This window comes from Triturus cristatus, chromosome 10 (assembly GCF_964204655.1).
Source record: "Triturus cristatus chromosome 10, aTriCri1.1, whole genome shotgun sequence".
NCBI classification, from domain to species: domain Eukaryota; kingdom Metazoa; phylum Chordata; class Amphibia; order Caudata; family Salamandridae; genus Triturus; species Triturus cristatus.
Genome location: NC_140593.1, coordinates 787382748 through 787399083, shown reverse-complemented (window position 1 = coordinate 787399083; position 16336 = coordinate 787382748). Strand labels below are relative to the sequence as shown.

Here is a 16336-nt window from a genome sequence, read left to right as displayed (position 1 = left end):
AATATTTAAATTCACACAAGTAAAAGTAGAAGGTGAACTATCTTAATTAATTTATTAGTCAAACTCATGAGTTACATTCCAAACGTCAGATTTCAATACATATCCAACAATCCATAGAAACAGAAGCCAAAATATCAGGGAGAAGAACCAAAAAAATGAGGCAATATCTTAATTTGTATTTCCATAGACTTTTTTTCTTTTATGAGCTGTTTTATATAGTGAAAACACAAATACAGCGAACGTGTTTAGTCCCACTATACATACATATACTGACTTCTTCAGGGCTGTTAAAAAACATATAACACAAACAAATACAGTACATATACTTCACAGATAAGTTGACCCATACATTGACAATAGCATTTAAATAATGTTAAAAACATTGCAATACATATACACTGGCAGATAATATATAGTCAAACATTAAAGCATTGTTTTGTATGTCATGACATGTGACAATGTATATATAGATGATATATAATAAACTTCAACTAATTAATATTAACTTATGTTAACTTATCTGTGAAGTATTTGTAATGTGTTTGCTTGTGTTAAATGTTTTTTAACAACCCTGAAGAAGTCCCTCTATGGTAGGATGAAACGTGTTGGCTGTATTTGTGTGTTCATATGAAATGGCTAATAAAAGAAAAAAAACATCTACATATACACAAAACAAGAAATTGACTCATTTTTTAGGTTTCTTTCTCCCTGATATATTGATTTTTGTTTCTATGGATTGTTGGATATATAAAGAAATATGACTTTAGAAATGTAACCCATGAGGTTGACTAATTAATTAATTAAGATAGTGCTCCTTCTACTTTTACTTGCAGGCAAGAAAACTGTTGGGTCCCAGTTGGGTTCCTCGGGATACACCATGTGAGCTAGCCCCGGGGGATGGGATTTGCAAGGCCATAGAAGGGTCAGGAAGTGAGGCTGCATGACACCCTTTCCTTTTAAAAAGTTTGGCAGACCACAGGGATGAGGTCTTTAAAGGCTTGGGGTTGGGGGCTGCAGAGCCCCCTCACCTTTTTCTGGCATATTGATGCCAGGAGTGGACTCCAGCCCTGGGGATGGGATCCCTGGGGCCTTTGGAGGCTTGCGTTGGGGGGCACATGGCCCAGCCCTTTTTATACAAATTTCAGCCCTGTGGGTGGGCTCCCTCAGTCCTATAAAGGCTTGGGGAGGGGCCCCCTCACCTTAAGGAAAGTGGTCCCGGGATTGGCTCACTGCGGCCTACAATGGCTCAGGGAGGGGGCGTACAGCCCCTCCCCTAAAGAAACAATGTGGTCCCATGGGTGGGCTCTACAGGGCCTATAGGTAAAAAATGTTGCCCAAGGTACCATTTTTGTTTTGGCAGAACTCTTGCAGGATCGCAGCAAATATTGCCGAATTTTTGTTTTACTTTGGCCCCAGTGGGAGGGTTCCTCCAGGTCCCCCCATGGGGCATAGGGGGCACAAGATTACTACGCTGCCAACTTATATTATTTTTTTTTAACATCAGGACAGGAGACGAAGTCCCGGAGTCCTGTAATGGTTGCTAGCAACATTTTTCTCATGTTCGCAACAGCAAATCAGAGTTCTCACTTCTGCGGAAGTTCAGCTCATGCAGGAGCGAATTGGACCAAGGGAACTAAAGCTGTCTGGGCCAATCAGAATGCTCTAGTTTTAAACTGCCGCTCCCACTAGAGTTTCTAAACACTTTTGAGGACCCAACCCGACCCAACCCGCAGGATTGCAGAAAAAAAGAAAAATAATGGCGGCCATCATTTTAGAATAAATACATGGGCAGGGTGGCATCAGTTGATTTGCCTCACCGCAGACAGGCTGTACTACTCCCAAGGGAATACCAAGGGCAAAACAACAAATGTAGCCTTCTACTAAGCTGGTCGGGAGACTTGTGAATGGTTGACCACAACATGAAGAAAAATGTGGCCACTATTATGAACTTAGAGACTCAGTCTCAGCGCCTTCAAGATAAAAAATAAAGCAACATATAAGGGGTCAGGGCAAGGGTTCCCTGCCCACTGTCCCTTGTGGGAAAAGGGTCCCAGCGAGACCCCTATGTTCAAAGTGAAAGAAACATTTCTGCATTGCTGTGGACTCAGGGACTCAGTGCAGCCTCCCTGTGAAAATTTCTGGTAGTGCTGCAAAATTACCACAAGATTACTGTGGGAAGAAAACAAGAAAAAAAAAAGTTGGGAGGGTGTCAAGTGCTGTTGCTTGACCATGGGGGAGGGTTAGCCACGATGGCTGGCTTGCCGCCTGTGTGGAGTTGGCTGCACGACATCATCACAGGCCAGGCCCAGTACCCAAATCCAAGCTGTGCCTGGCTGAAGGTCATGTGTGGAGGTGGCTGGTAAACCTGTGGATAGTTAGGCATCCAATCCCATGCTGTTCACAACCAAAGGCTGTGTGCTGTGCAGGGTTGGAATAGTTAAGTATGGTACTAACATCTCACTTGTTAAAAGACTCTAGAAATTCAGTGAATAAAGCAAAGGTTAAACTACTGTTATAGTTAGACATGGTAATACCCTGCATTCAAAACAAAACAAAAGAAATTCACTGAAAAAAAACAAAGGTTAAAGTGCCCATTTTAAACTCCCAAAAACACTAAAGGTCACTAACTATAGGTAACTGAAATAACTATAACTTGCACACTTGCCATAATTGATGGCTTTCCAATGATTGTGACAGTTTGCTAAGCACTTCTGACACTGAGTTTCATTTAGTGAGATACCTCTAGAGCAAATGTTCTGTACCTTCTATACTGCTAAAGCATGTACGTTTTTACAACATGCTTGAACTCCTAATAGGGCTTTAGGGTGTGGGCTTTCCATGAAGAGTTCTACACAGGACAAAGGCTGTGTAGAGCAGGGCCTTCACCACCTAACAGGGTTTGGGAGTCTGTAGGTAGTGGGCTGTCCATGAAATGTTGTGCACAGGGTGATGGCTGTGTGTAGTATGAATATGCCAACCTAATGTGGCGTGGGTGTCTGCAGGAAGTGCCCAATCCATTAATAGTTGTGCACAAGGTTGAGGCTGTGCATAGTAGGTGCTTGTCTACCTAATGGGACATCCATGTTTCAACTGAATGAGCTCTCTGTGAACGCAGTGCACAGGGCTAAAGGAGTGCATAGTAGGGGCTTGACCAGATAATACAAATTGGATGTCTGGGGGAGTGGGCACTCCAAAAGGAGTTTTGCACAGGGTGAAGGTTGTGTGTAGTGTAGGCTTGGTCACTTAATGGGGCTTGGATATCCAGAGGTCATGGACTTTACATGAAAATGTGTTGCTCAGGATGTGGATACCAGAGGCACGGCTAGCTAAAGTGCCTTGTGTGTCTAAAGGCAGTGGGATACTGTCTAATTATTTTATATAAGCATGATTTTGTTCCATGTATTAATTATTTACATATGTCAAAGACAGTACTGGATTGTAGAGTAAATTGATCAGCAGTATAGAGGGGTATGCAGACCAAATATTGAGTTGGAATTATCGAAGTACAGGAATATTAAGCCCTAAATATCGTCAGTGGGAAATATTGACAGCAAGAATATCATGGCCCAGAATATCGAATTTAAGGTAAGAAATATTGTTTTTAAAAATATAGTAGTCAATATTATCGTTTGCCAAAATATAGTTGTTTAAAATATCAATTTTTGAATTAGTGTCAAGTATTTTAATATATATTTTGAATGTAAGTGATGTATTTTTTTAATATGTTTTGATTATGTTTTTACTACATGTTACATTTTTAGTAGTTATTAATTTCATTTTAAATACATTTTGCGTTTTTTAGTTCCGTAGCGGGTTGTGGGTTTATAGGAGAAAAGGATGGGAAGTAATTATTTATTAAAATGTATTTAATAGATATTTTATAGTGTTAATTGTGGGTATTAATTTATTTTTAATTAATTATTAATTTGTTAATTAACATTAATTAATTGAAACTTAATATGAAAATGGTGTAATTAATTTTAGGTGCGGGTTGTGGGGTTTATAATGGTACAGGGTGGGACATAATCTAATTTTAAATAAATATTAATAAGTTGTTAATTAATAATAATTAATTGAAAATTAAATATTGAAATTGGGTAGTTAATTTTAGGTGCAGGTTGCGGGGTTTATAGGGGTAAAGGGTGGAAAGTAATTTATTTTTAATTGATTAATAATTAGTTGTTAATTAAAAACACTTCATTCATTGAAAATTAAATATGAAAATTGTGTAATTAATTTTAGATGTGGGTTGTTGGGTTTATAGGGGTAAAGGGTGAGAAGTACTTTATTTTTAATTCATTCATAATTAGTTGTTAGTTGAAAACATTTTATTCATTGAAAATTAAATATGAGAATTGTGTAATTAATTTTAGATGTGGGCTGTTGGGTTTATTATAGGGGTAAAGGATGGAAAGTTAATTATTTTGTATTTGTTTTCATTTGTTTTTTGATTATTAATATTTTTTTTCTATTTTAGATGTGGGTTGTGAATTGTGTGGTGTTATAGGGTAGGATGTAAATGAGATAAATGTATGTAATGTTTTTGTTTATAAATAATTAGTGACTGAAAATATTTCTTTGTTTGAAAACTATTTGTATATGTTATTTAATATAATAATTGTAGGTTATTGTGATATGTATTTAACATTATAATATGTTTTTTCTCATTTTTAATCTTAAATATATTTGTATTTTAATTTTTAACATATTTATGTATTTTTAATTTATTTTGTTTTTCAAATATTTTTTGTTGTTGATATTTTGTTTGTTTTTAATTTTGAATTGACTGTAGTGGGAATAGTAACTTTTATCCCTCTGCAATCTAACACTTTACACTCACTGGGGTGGGAATAGTAATTTTTACCCCCCACTATCCAACCCATTCCCTACCGTTGCTCTCATTGGAGTGGGAATAGTAATCTATACCCCTCCGCTACCCAACACTTTCCTTACTGTTGCACACAGTGGAGTGGGAATATTAATTTTTTCCCCTCCGCTATCCAACCCTTCCCCTACTGCTGTACTGACTGGAGTGGGAATACTCATTTTTACCCCTCAGCTATCCAACATTCTCCCTACTGTTGCACTCATTGGAGTGGGACTATTAAGTTTTTCCCCTCCGCTATCCAACCCATTCCCTACCGTTTCTCTCATTGGAGTGGGAATAGTAATCTTTACCCCTCCGCTACCCAACACTTTCCCTACTATTGCACTGACTGGAGTGGGAATATTAAATTTTATCGCCCCCCTATCCAACATTTGCCTACTGTTGCACTCAATGGAGTAGGAATAGTAATTTTTACCCTTCCGCTATCCAACACTTTCCCTACTGTTGAATTGATTAGAGTGGGGAAATTTAAGTTTAAATACTCTTAAATAGTTTAATGTTTTAATTAATAATAGAGTGTTTTTTTACATACATTTTGGTGCTGATTCCGATCGTGTATTTTTTTTTCCCGCCGACTCGTATCGGTAAAATTTTCCATACAAATCGTCCAAGTCCCGTCCGACCCGTGAAGTACGATTCGTACGGGAAAAATACAACTTTTCCCGATGCAATTTGTACGGATCGGCCCGATCCTTACAAATCGCATCGGGAAAAGTTGTACCAGACGGACCCGGACACTTTTCCATACAAATTGTAAAAATGCAGTCCAACCGTACTAGTACGATCCGAACCGGCTTTCCGATTTACGATTTGTACGGAAAACGTCCCGTACACGGAGAATGCCATTACCCGCTACGAAGCAAACTTTGTACGACTCGTATCCCGGGAAAAGTTGTTCCCGGGGTGCGAGTCGTACAGGGGTACGAGTCGTACAGGCATACACCCCTGTGCGTTGTGTATGTGCGGTGCGTACCCCAACATCACGTATGTACTGTGCGACCCCCCAATATCGTGTAAGTACTGTGCGTACCCCCAACATCGCGTACCCCAACATTGCATACCCCAACATCGCATACCCCAACATCGCGTAACCCAACATCGCATGCCCCAACATCGTGTACCCCCAACATCGCATAAGTACTGTGCATACCCCCAACATCACGTACCCCAACATTGCGTACCCCAACATCACGTACCCCAACATCGTGTACCCCAACATCGCATACCCCAACATCGCATACCCCAACACCGCATATGTACTGTGCATACCCCCAACATCACGTATGTACAGTGCGTATATACGCGATGTTGGGGTATGCGATGTTGGGGTACGCGATGTTGGGGTACACGATGTTGGGGGTACACACAGTACATACACGATGTTGGGGTACGCACCGTACATACACAATGCACGGGGGTGTATGCCTGTACGACTCCTACCCCTGGGGACTCAGCTGTTTTTGGCTCCCATAAGAAAAGAGCCGTACGGAGTGCCGTAGGGACGAATCGTACTTGCTGGGCTGGAAACCGCTGCTTAAATACATACAGAAGTCGCGTGCAAGCTGTTCCGGATAAGAATCGTCGGTTTATTTTAGCTGTATGGTCTTTTGCACGATTTGTATGGAAAGAGGCTTTCGGTACGAATCGTACTTCCTAGGTTGTAGGAAAAGTTTACCGGGTACGAGTTGTACGGGAAAAACGCTCCATACAACGATTTGTACAGCCTTTTTCCAGGATTGGAATCGGCCCCAATATGTTATTGGTATATGTATATATATATATTAATTTGTTACATTTTTATATATGTTGAAACTTATAAAATAAATTTAAATTAATAATTTATTTATTGTTTTACAGAAAATATATGTAATAATTATTATATATGTGTGTACATTTTTTAGGCTAAGTTAATTTCTTCTTTTTGTTAAATGTATATTAAATCTGTTTCTTTTTTTAAATGAATTTTATTATTTCATGTTTAATATTTTTTTATATATATATAAAAATCTATATTTTTTTACATCTATATTTATGTCATCGATATTTTTGTTTCTATTTTTTTGTACTTACCTAAGATCTCTTTACCCTTTGAATATTTCAGTGCATTTCTACATTTTTAACATAAAATTAGATAATATTAGACCTATATATAATCTCAGTTTAACCATTTTTATTGAATTTCGGAGGTTTCGTAACATAAAGTAAAATCTGATAACCCTACCTAACTATGACATCACTTTACTCTTTGTTTTCTTGAGTGGATTGTTAGCTGTCAATGCAAATTATGATCTTACTACCATACATAACTATAACATGACTGGCCTGTGGTAGACAGGCCCTGTGTCCAGCCCCACCAGGGCAGCCAACCCACTTTGCACAGCAAGTCATTGGGACCACACATCCCAAAATAAAGGGATTTCATTATTAATAAAGTGGGTCTGCTGACTTTTTCAAGGATTCACCACATCAGCATATGAAAGGCAGGCTGATTAGCTTTGCCAAGAGGTGACCACATCAACATACAAAGCAAGGCTATTGGCTTTGACAAAGGGAGACAACATCAATATACAAGGCTAGCCTATTGGCTTTGTCAAGGGGTCGCCACATCAGTATATGTAGGCAAACCTATTAGCATTGTCAGGGGATATCTATATCAATGTATAAGGTAAGTCTAATGGCCATGACACAGTGTCACTATATCATAATATGAAGACAAGCCAATAGGTTTTCTCAAGGTGTGCCCACATCATTACATAACACAAGTCTATTAGCTCTGCCAAAGAATCACCACATTAACATATGATAAGCAAACTTAGGAGCTTTGTCAACCATATAAAACAAGTGCCAGGGTTTTTCTTTTACACTCCTTAGGTCAAATAATGCAGTCATAACACCATCCACAAAGGGGGAGGAGGGGGGTCTATAATCCTCAGCTGAACAGCAAAAGCTTCAGCTCTAGAAATACTACAAACCTTTCCTGGAGTCAGGTTGTTTACACCCCAGGAAACATAGGATTATTTTAAAAAATGATTTATTTGGGACTGCTGCAGTTGTCTCAGTCCCAACAACATTTCAGCACACTTGTGGTGACCCTGCCAAGACTGGGGCACCGCAAAGGAGGAACACACTTGTAAATTAGCCCATGAAAGCCATTATGGGGCACTCCTTGCCAGAAGCAGTGAATAAATGAGCAGCTATTATTTACTTTTTTTTGTTTGGGTGTCCTAGTCCCACCTGGAGACCCACATTAATATTTTTAGTGGTGTGAGGGGAGCCCTGTGGCCCCAGCGGCCCCACCGGTTACCCAACCAGCAACCCTCCCGTGTGCCTGAGAGTTGGCCACCTGGCCTTTTATTTGGTCAGTGCCCTGGTCTCTCCTGGGGCACCCACAACAATTCTTTCCTTTGGGCTGCAGGGGGAGACCCATGGCCCCGCAGACCTGCTGGCTCCCCTGCAAGCACCCATCAAGGTAGAGCATCCCATTGTACAGGTTCAATGATATTGAGTTTCATGAGGTTGTCGAGTTCTTGTACAACCTGTTTGTTGAGTCTGTATGACCATGGCACTTCCTATTCAATTGTTTTTTTAGATTGTTCAGTTCATGAGGGTGATAAATCAGATGACCTCCGATAATCTTGAAGATTCTAGGTGTGTAGCCACCTTCTTTAGCTTGTGATGAGTACAAGATGGCATTTTAATCGCTCTCTCACAGCTGCTCTGTCATCTGTGATTGGAGTCACTGATGAATCAACACATTTCTCATTCTTACCTTGACATAAGGATTGAAAGCGAGACTTCTTGCCACAATATTGTCACGTGTTCTGCAGCTCAGGATACATGCCTGAGTGTAGGGAGCAGAATCCTTATCTGAAACAAGTTTGCCATCATCTTTCAGGGAGCATGTATCTACAACCTTGGACAGTGACTCCTCAACTTCCGAAGATGTCAGATTCACAGGCAGCAATGATTTGTCATTTTAGAGCCTGTTCATTGTTGTGATTATGGAAATTAAAGTGCAGAACTCGATCTTTTATTATTTTGCTTTTATCATAAATACATCAATAGACTTGCCTTCTTTTTGACTCATGGAGTGGAAAAGAAATCTTCACGCCTGTATCTGAGCCGCCACTGTTGCCGCCTTGCAGGGGGGAGCGGGACTAGGACTACAAGCCCCAGGGTCCTTTGAGGCTTGTTACCGCCGCCGCCGTTGCCAGCATCCAGTGCCTGGAGGTGCTTTAAATTCTCCTGAGGGCTCTCACAGCGCGGGACGTGCGCAGGCTTGCCCGGGCCACGGGCAGGCCTGTCTGCACCCGTCAGAGCCCAGAGGAGGCTGGGCTGGGCCACCCCCTTTCAAGCTCCAAATGGCACCTGGAACTCAGCGATAAAACAGGTGAGTGTCGTTTTACCTATTCCCTGAGAAGTCCTGGAAAGTCCACACGCAGGTTTAACAACTGGTGTTGTTTAAAAGTGAACTTGGAGTTGCCATATTGGGAAAGCGCACCATGCTTCCACCTGCACGCCTGATATCTGATAGCATTAACAGCATGCTAGAGAGGGTGGTCAACATCGTTTCGGGTGAAATTGAACTCATGGAGCGCCGTTTGTCACTGGGCACCGAGGGATGAGCGGATATTGCTGAATTCAGAGGTATATCAACCAACCGTGCACTAGACCCGCCTCTGCCACATCCCCATGGTAATGGCACTCACACATCTCCAATCACAAGTGGGAGTGTAAGCAGGCTCGAGATATTTGAGTCACAGCCAGATACCATTGCACTTGCGGGAATCCCAGCCGTAAAATGGAAGAGAAAGAGTGGTAGCCTATCTGTACCAAAATGAAACAGCCAACCCGCACTGGTCCATCTCGAACCTTTCGTTCTGCCAGGATACACCCATCGTCAAGCACTGGCACTTCTGGAATCTCCGATCCCCCTGTGACAGCTCCTAATACGAACTTGAGCTGTTCCATTGGTACACAGACTGAGGCGATATTAGATCTTGAGAAACTTGGGGATGCCATTGCTAACATTGCTGCTGCGATGGTGACCAGATAAATTAGTAAACTTTGAAATGTGAAATTTGCCTCATTACAGGATCGTTTAAACAATTTGGCCCTACTCATAGGGGGATCTGACTGATCAGCAGGGAATGCTCAAATTGTAACAGACAAAGTGGGAGGCAGAGGGTCTACTCCCACAATGTGTGTCTCAATTAATGATACCCAACCCCCTACCATTAGAGCACCCGCACCCGCAAGTAGCATGCGCACTAAATGCGGACAAGACAGGGGACGCTCTCAACCCCCTTCTAACAGGCATGACACGACACATATTGATGATTTGGCTACTACCCCACAGCCCAATCCCATTGCGAGCAGTGGTACCAGACCCAGCAGAACTAATGGGGTAGACCAGAACCCATTGTCTAGCAAATTGGATAGCAACACCTTAGCCACCTCTATCTATCACCTTCCACGGATAACCTAAGACTGGTGTGGCAAGGGGTTAACAAAACTGACTTATTTTTTTCAATGGTCAGGGATAACTTGAGCCTTTTTAACTTCGGACCCACACCCTGATGTAACTAATGCTTTTACCGATCTTTGTGGAGCCAATAAATTCTTGCTGTCAAAACCAATGATTATAGCGAAACGTGATCCTAGATGGTTCAAGCATGAATGCTCAAAGGCTAATGGGCAGTTACGTAAGGTCCTATACATAGCCCGAGGAATAATCCATTGGTTAAGTTGACGAGGCAGAAGTACAAGTTGGCCATCGCTAAAAGGAAGGAAGAACTACTAAATTATCACTGAGACGCGCTTGTTAATGCTGCTAGCACAAAAAATGGGGATTTATTTTGGACTGCCGTTAAAGATCTATGAACAATGGGTCAGACATTATCTCCCATAAGCTGCAATATAAGAAGTGCAACCTGAGAAGGTAATTTTTCCTTAATTTTTTGGCGCCTGCATTGGAACTCGACCTCTTCAAACATAGGATTCCATACATGGTCCCAATGTAGATAATAGAGGTTTAGGAGGCCATCTGTCAGAGCGTGGGTAATAAAGCCCCAGGCCCGGATGGGTTACCCATCAACCTCATCAAAAACAACCCAGATTTTTGGGCCCCACTATTGCTAAATGTTTTCAATAATTTAACTAATGCTTCATTGCCAAAGTCATGGTCCAATAGCATCATTGTCCCAATTTTTAAAAAGGGCGACAGCTCACAACCGAACTGCTACAGGCGGATTTCTTTAATTGATAACACTCTTAAAATTTTAGGTAGAGTTTTATACAATAAAATGTTAACTTTGGCTGAGGATAATAACCTTCTAGAGCAATGTCAATTAGGATTCATATGCAAAGTAGGCACCAATGAGCAGTGTCTAAATCTTAATTTGATTATTGGGAAATACACCATTGCACAACACTCTCCACTTGATTTAAGTTTTATGAATCTGACCTCTGCCTTTAATTTTGTTAACAGGTACCGCCTATGGTCCTTTCTCTTAGCATATGGCCGGACGAGTTCCTTGTGCATTTTTTAGCTTACCTACACATAGATGTGAAGGCACGGGTTAGGATTGGCGGTGGGGGTGAGGTGTCTTATGATATTAATATAAGCAGAGGGGTAAGGCAAAGGGTGCGTATTAGTCCCCCTTATTTTGATCATTTACATTAATAATTTGCATAAATCATTGATCACACTCACCGATGATGTACCCAGAGTCAAAGGTAGAGCTCTCCCCGTGCTTTTATACACAGATGATGAGGTTTTAATAGGACGCACATCAAATGCACTACGCACTTTAGTACGGGGGTTTCACAGACTTTATGACTAGTTTAGATTTGAGCACTAATTCTAGCAAATCATTTATAATGTCCTATGGGCCAAGGTAATATCCCCTAAGCTCTATCTCTGGGGGCGATCAAAAATTAACTTGCACTAGCACTTTCCCATACCTGGGGTTGGTCTTTGCTGTGAACGGCAGCGGGTCTGACCATGTGGTGTTTTGTAAGAATAAGTTCTCAAAGGCCACCAATTCTATCCTCAGCCTTCCTCGCCCAAAAAGATCCTGGGGCGCTTTTAAAGATATTGAAGATTTTTCAATCACAGTGCATCCCTATAGCAACCTATGGCTCAGAGATTTGGGGTATTGTTAAATGCCCCAATGTTCAAAAGGAAGAAAATATATTCTGCAGCAAGCTCCTGGGTGCACCAATCTCTACTCCTCAGTATATATGCCATAGTGAACTAATGCTGAATTACATTTAAGATTTCATCAGGCCTGTCCCGCACTGTTTTGGCTAGCCATAATGAAAAACCCTGTAAGTATCTCTCACTAGGGAGATAATAGAAGATTGCATTAGCTGTGAAAAAGGGATGGTTATCCCATGGCTAGCTGGGGTGAAGAATAGCTTGGAAAATGTTAATTTTGAAGGGCTGTTCTTAAACCTGAACACTTCTGAGACAGTAGACAAAAAAGTTGTTAGGTCCGTACTGTATGCACTTTACAGCCCGGAAAGATTAGAGAGGGAACTAAAGAAACAAACTGTTGTTAGTTTCATACCCATTGAGCAAACTGAACACTGCTTACCCAGCTATATTACATTATCGATGTTGCATTGCGAGATAAGACTCCTCTTTCGTTTAAGGGCTGTGACTGTAAAATACTTGCTCTGTGTTCCCCTTGGGTATAATGCAAAACCCGATTCCCTGCCCTGACCATGTGATGGACAAAGTGGCCAGACACTTTTACATTTTTTATTTTTCTGCAAGTACTACATAAAATATGCACAATGGCTGCTAATTCCATTTTTTTTAATGTTACCTATTCAATTAGCCGATGCATTCAGTAGTATACTAAAATTGGAAAATGATGAATTGATTTTGCGTGTTGGTACTTTTTTACAAATAGCTTTTGAGGCTAGAAAATGGATGTGTAATCCATGAAGCCCCTCTGTATTTTGTTCTTATTATAATGAACTTCTGATTATGCCACTGTAAATGTTTTTATTGTGAAGTCTATCTGTTTCTTGTTCCTTACACTATGAATTTGTGATCATTCCATTGCAATTATTTTACTGTGATTTTAATGTTGTAAATGCTCTACTTTTATGGATATTGTGCTATCCGAATAACGTCTTTTGGATTGGATTGGATATCTTTCCTAATCAAGGTTTTGTTTTGAAAGAAAGTTCCCCGTCAGCAACTGTTTCAGACATTCATATGAAAGATTTCCATAGTTACCAGATTGATATATGAGTGTGAAGCCCCACACAGTACACAAGGAAGCATATCAATCTCTTCTTGTTCAGAATGACTATAGCCCTGAAGAGCACATCACTGTCTCTGATCCATCAGCATCAACTTGGGCTCAAGTTGTTCATGTCATCCAAACTGAATGGCACAGAAACCCTCAATGTTAATTGCTCAGATAAATGACAAATTTTTCGGTGTTTTTTCAGACACATCTGTACACTATTAGCTAGTGGTTTTCACCCTCTGTTACTGTCAATGAAAGCTATGTGGTTTCATTAAAATGAAGTACATGTATAAAAAGAATTTTCAAATTTACTATAGCAGCACAGACGACCACTTAACATAATTAAGGAATTCTATTTTCCTCCATTTAGAAACTACATTATTTGAGCTCTGTCAAAAAGATGAAATTATTAACTGGTAATATTAGATTACAAATATATCAATATGACAATCAGATCTGTCTTTTGGTTGCAATGCAATTTCAGTTATAGATGTAAGGAACAACCAAATAAAGAGGCTAGTGCATGGTCAAGATAAACATTTTTGGGTACCTTTAAGGTCACAGCATTTTTGAAAAACTTTTGAAAATTCCCACCTTTTTTTGGAATTAATCTCTATCTTCTATGGATTTCTTTGCTTTAACAGATTCCTTTATCTTTTTCAAAGTTGACGAACTTTTTGAAGCAGCCCTCCTCACAACTATATCATTCTCATCGGCTGCTCGAACGGATCTTGTGTCCAACGGTGAGTTTGCCGCCCTTCTAGCAAGGCAAAAAACAAAATATAAACAGGAGAAAGTTCTACTAATATCTGTGATGTAGCAAACCTTTTAATAATCATAATGAAGGATGCCTCCAGAAGCTAAACAATCATTCATCATAATACAAACTGGATAGCACAAGCCACCCACTCAAGAGTCAGTGATTAAATTCAGCAGGTGCTGGGCAGGGCTCACCCTGAAACTGATTTCATGACACAGTGGAACTAAACTGAGCGGCTTGCATCTATAATTTCAATGATTTGGAAACTTGCAATGATTTACAAACTCCTTTGATAGAGCATGTGATGGCGGCGCGCTGCAAATGGCAGAGTGGACCTCCCTGCCTAGTTCCCAGCTGGTTGGCTAGGCACGAATGCAGAGGCGATGAAGAAGCAAAGGCCCTAAAATTGACACTGAGCATAATCAGGACCGAACCGGTATGCCGCAAGAGGATAAGATAGTTTGGCAATGAAAGTTAAATAATTCCTATTTAGAGGACTGTGAATAGCTATTAATTTGGCGCTGCTAATCAGATGGCATGGGACTGCAGGTACATGCCGATGCGGGGGGGTTAGAGTGGTCAAAGTGGGGAAAAAATGTTGAGGAGCTGTGGGTGGAGAATCAAAGTGTGGGAATAACCGGAGCATTGGGTCAGTGGGTGGAGTCAGAGATGTGGTCAGAAAGAACAAAACATCCCAATTTTTAGTATTTGTTTCCCATTTCACTGACCAGGTACAGCTTTTTACCTTATTTAATTCAACCAATGGATATAAGGCTTAACAACAGTTTTTGACATTAAATACATGCTCAAAGTGGAATACGTTTCCAATCACAGAATTTCTCAAATATGCTTAAAAGTGGAATTACAAGATTTTTTATCTCCGAGCCATCCAGTTTCTGTTATTAGCACTTGTCCTCCCTTTTTTCACAAGAGCAGTTCAAATATGAATGGAAAAATATCCTAGTTTGCAAATGCTTCCACATAATTATGGCTCTGTCATATTTGCCAAATAATACATCATCTGCTGCATAATCTGATGATTTTAACAACAAAAAATGTTTGAAGCTCAAATGGATCAAAAGTTACAAAACATGTGACTTGTGTTGCTGCAAAGTGGAGGGCCCTTTGCAAAGGTTGGCTGCTCACCTTTCACACTGCTGCATTTGTATATTACACTAGTACTAATAAGGCAAAATCTTTGCAGCGACTGTTAGTATCTGTAAAAATGTCAAAATAATACAGTATCATAAAATGTACATTATGTTAAGGATACCTTTTATAAAATTGGCCAAGATGAATATTACAATAATCCAGATACCATCCAATCTAAAATGAAAACGATTATAAAAAATGCATACGGTATTGAATTAGGTATGTCTAACCAGGACCAGGGAATGTTAGATGGTGGGACATTAAGACACCAGCAATTTTACCTGTCTTTTACCTTGCATGTACAATCGTGTTTTTTGTTGACTAGATTACGGTTGGGCACATTGCACTTTTTAGTGGCCTATCCTAAACAGGTTGGCTGGTGTGAGAGACTAGCCTCCTGTCCCTGTAACAATCTGGCCAAACAAAGTACAATGCACTTCATGCTGTTTTGTTCACTTTATACAGACCCTAGAGCACGCTTTATTAAGCCTATACTGAAAGCTATTCGGCCCTGTTCCTATCAGGTGGGCTTTGACTATCTGAGGTCATTATCTGCGGCTGCAATTTCAAGTGCAGTGCTTAGGTTTATTAGAAGTGCATTTTCAATCAGTAACGCTATGAATTGTGAAAGGAATCTAAATGTTGTACTTATTGTAGGCACTATTAATAATTAGTCAATTGTATAAATTGTGTTGGGGAAGGGTATAATGATTTTAAAGTTGATTAATTTCTGCTGGTATACCAAGATTTATGGAAGGGAACATGTGCAAACTTTGTAAATGCTTTTAATTGTTTTTTCTGTCTATATGTGTAAACTTTTATGATTCTAAAGAATTGAATAAAGGGATTTGAACTGAACTGAACTGCATGGAAAAATATCTTAGTTTGCAAATGCTTCCACATAATTATGGCTCTGCCATATTTAACAAATGATACATCATCTGCTGCATAATCTGATGATTTTAACAAAAAAAATGTTTGCAGCTCAAATGGAACAAAAGTAAAAAAAATGTGACTTGTGTTGCTGCACAGTGGAGGGCCCTTTGCAAAGGTTGACTGCTCACCTTTCACGCTGCTACGTTTGTATATTACACTAGTACTAATAAGGCAAAATATTTGCAGCGACTGTTAGTATCTGTAAAAATGTCAAAATAATAAAGTATCATAAAATGTACCACATTACGCTGCAGCCTTTTTTTGCTGAATATTTTAGCTGAATAATTTAGTCAACACTGTGACAAAATGTTGTCCTATATTGCTGCATAA

General features: G+C 40.0%; 1 long non-coding RNA gene across 1 annotated transcript in view; it reads right to left on the bottom strand.

The window, feature by feature from the left end:
- LOC146790000 (uncharacterized) overlaps positions 1–16336 on the bottom strand; it is a 198706-nt gene that overhangs the window by 76801 nt on the left and 105569 nt on the right. The window contains exon 2 of the long non-coding RNA XR_014969889.1: positions 13753–13918. This is a non-coding gene — a long non-coding RNA (uncharacterized LOC146790000). The remainder of the gene's footprint in view (positions 1–13752; positions 13919–16336) is intronic.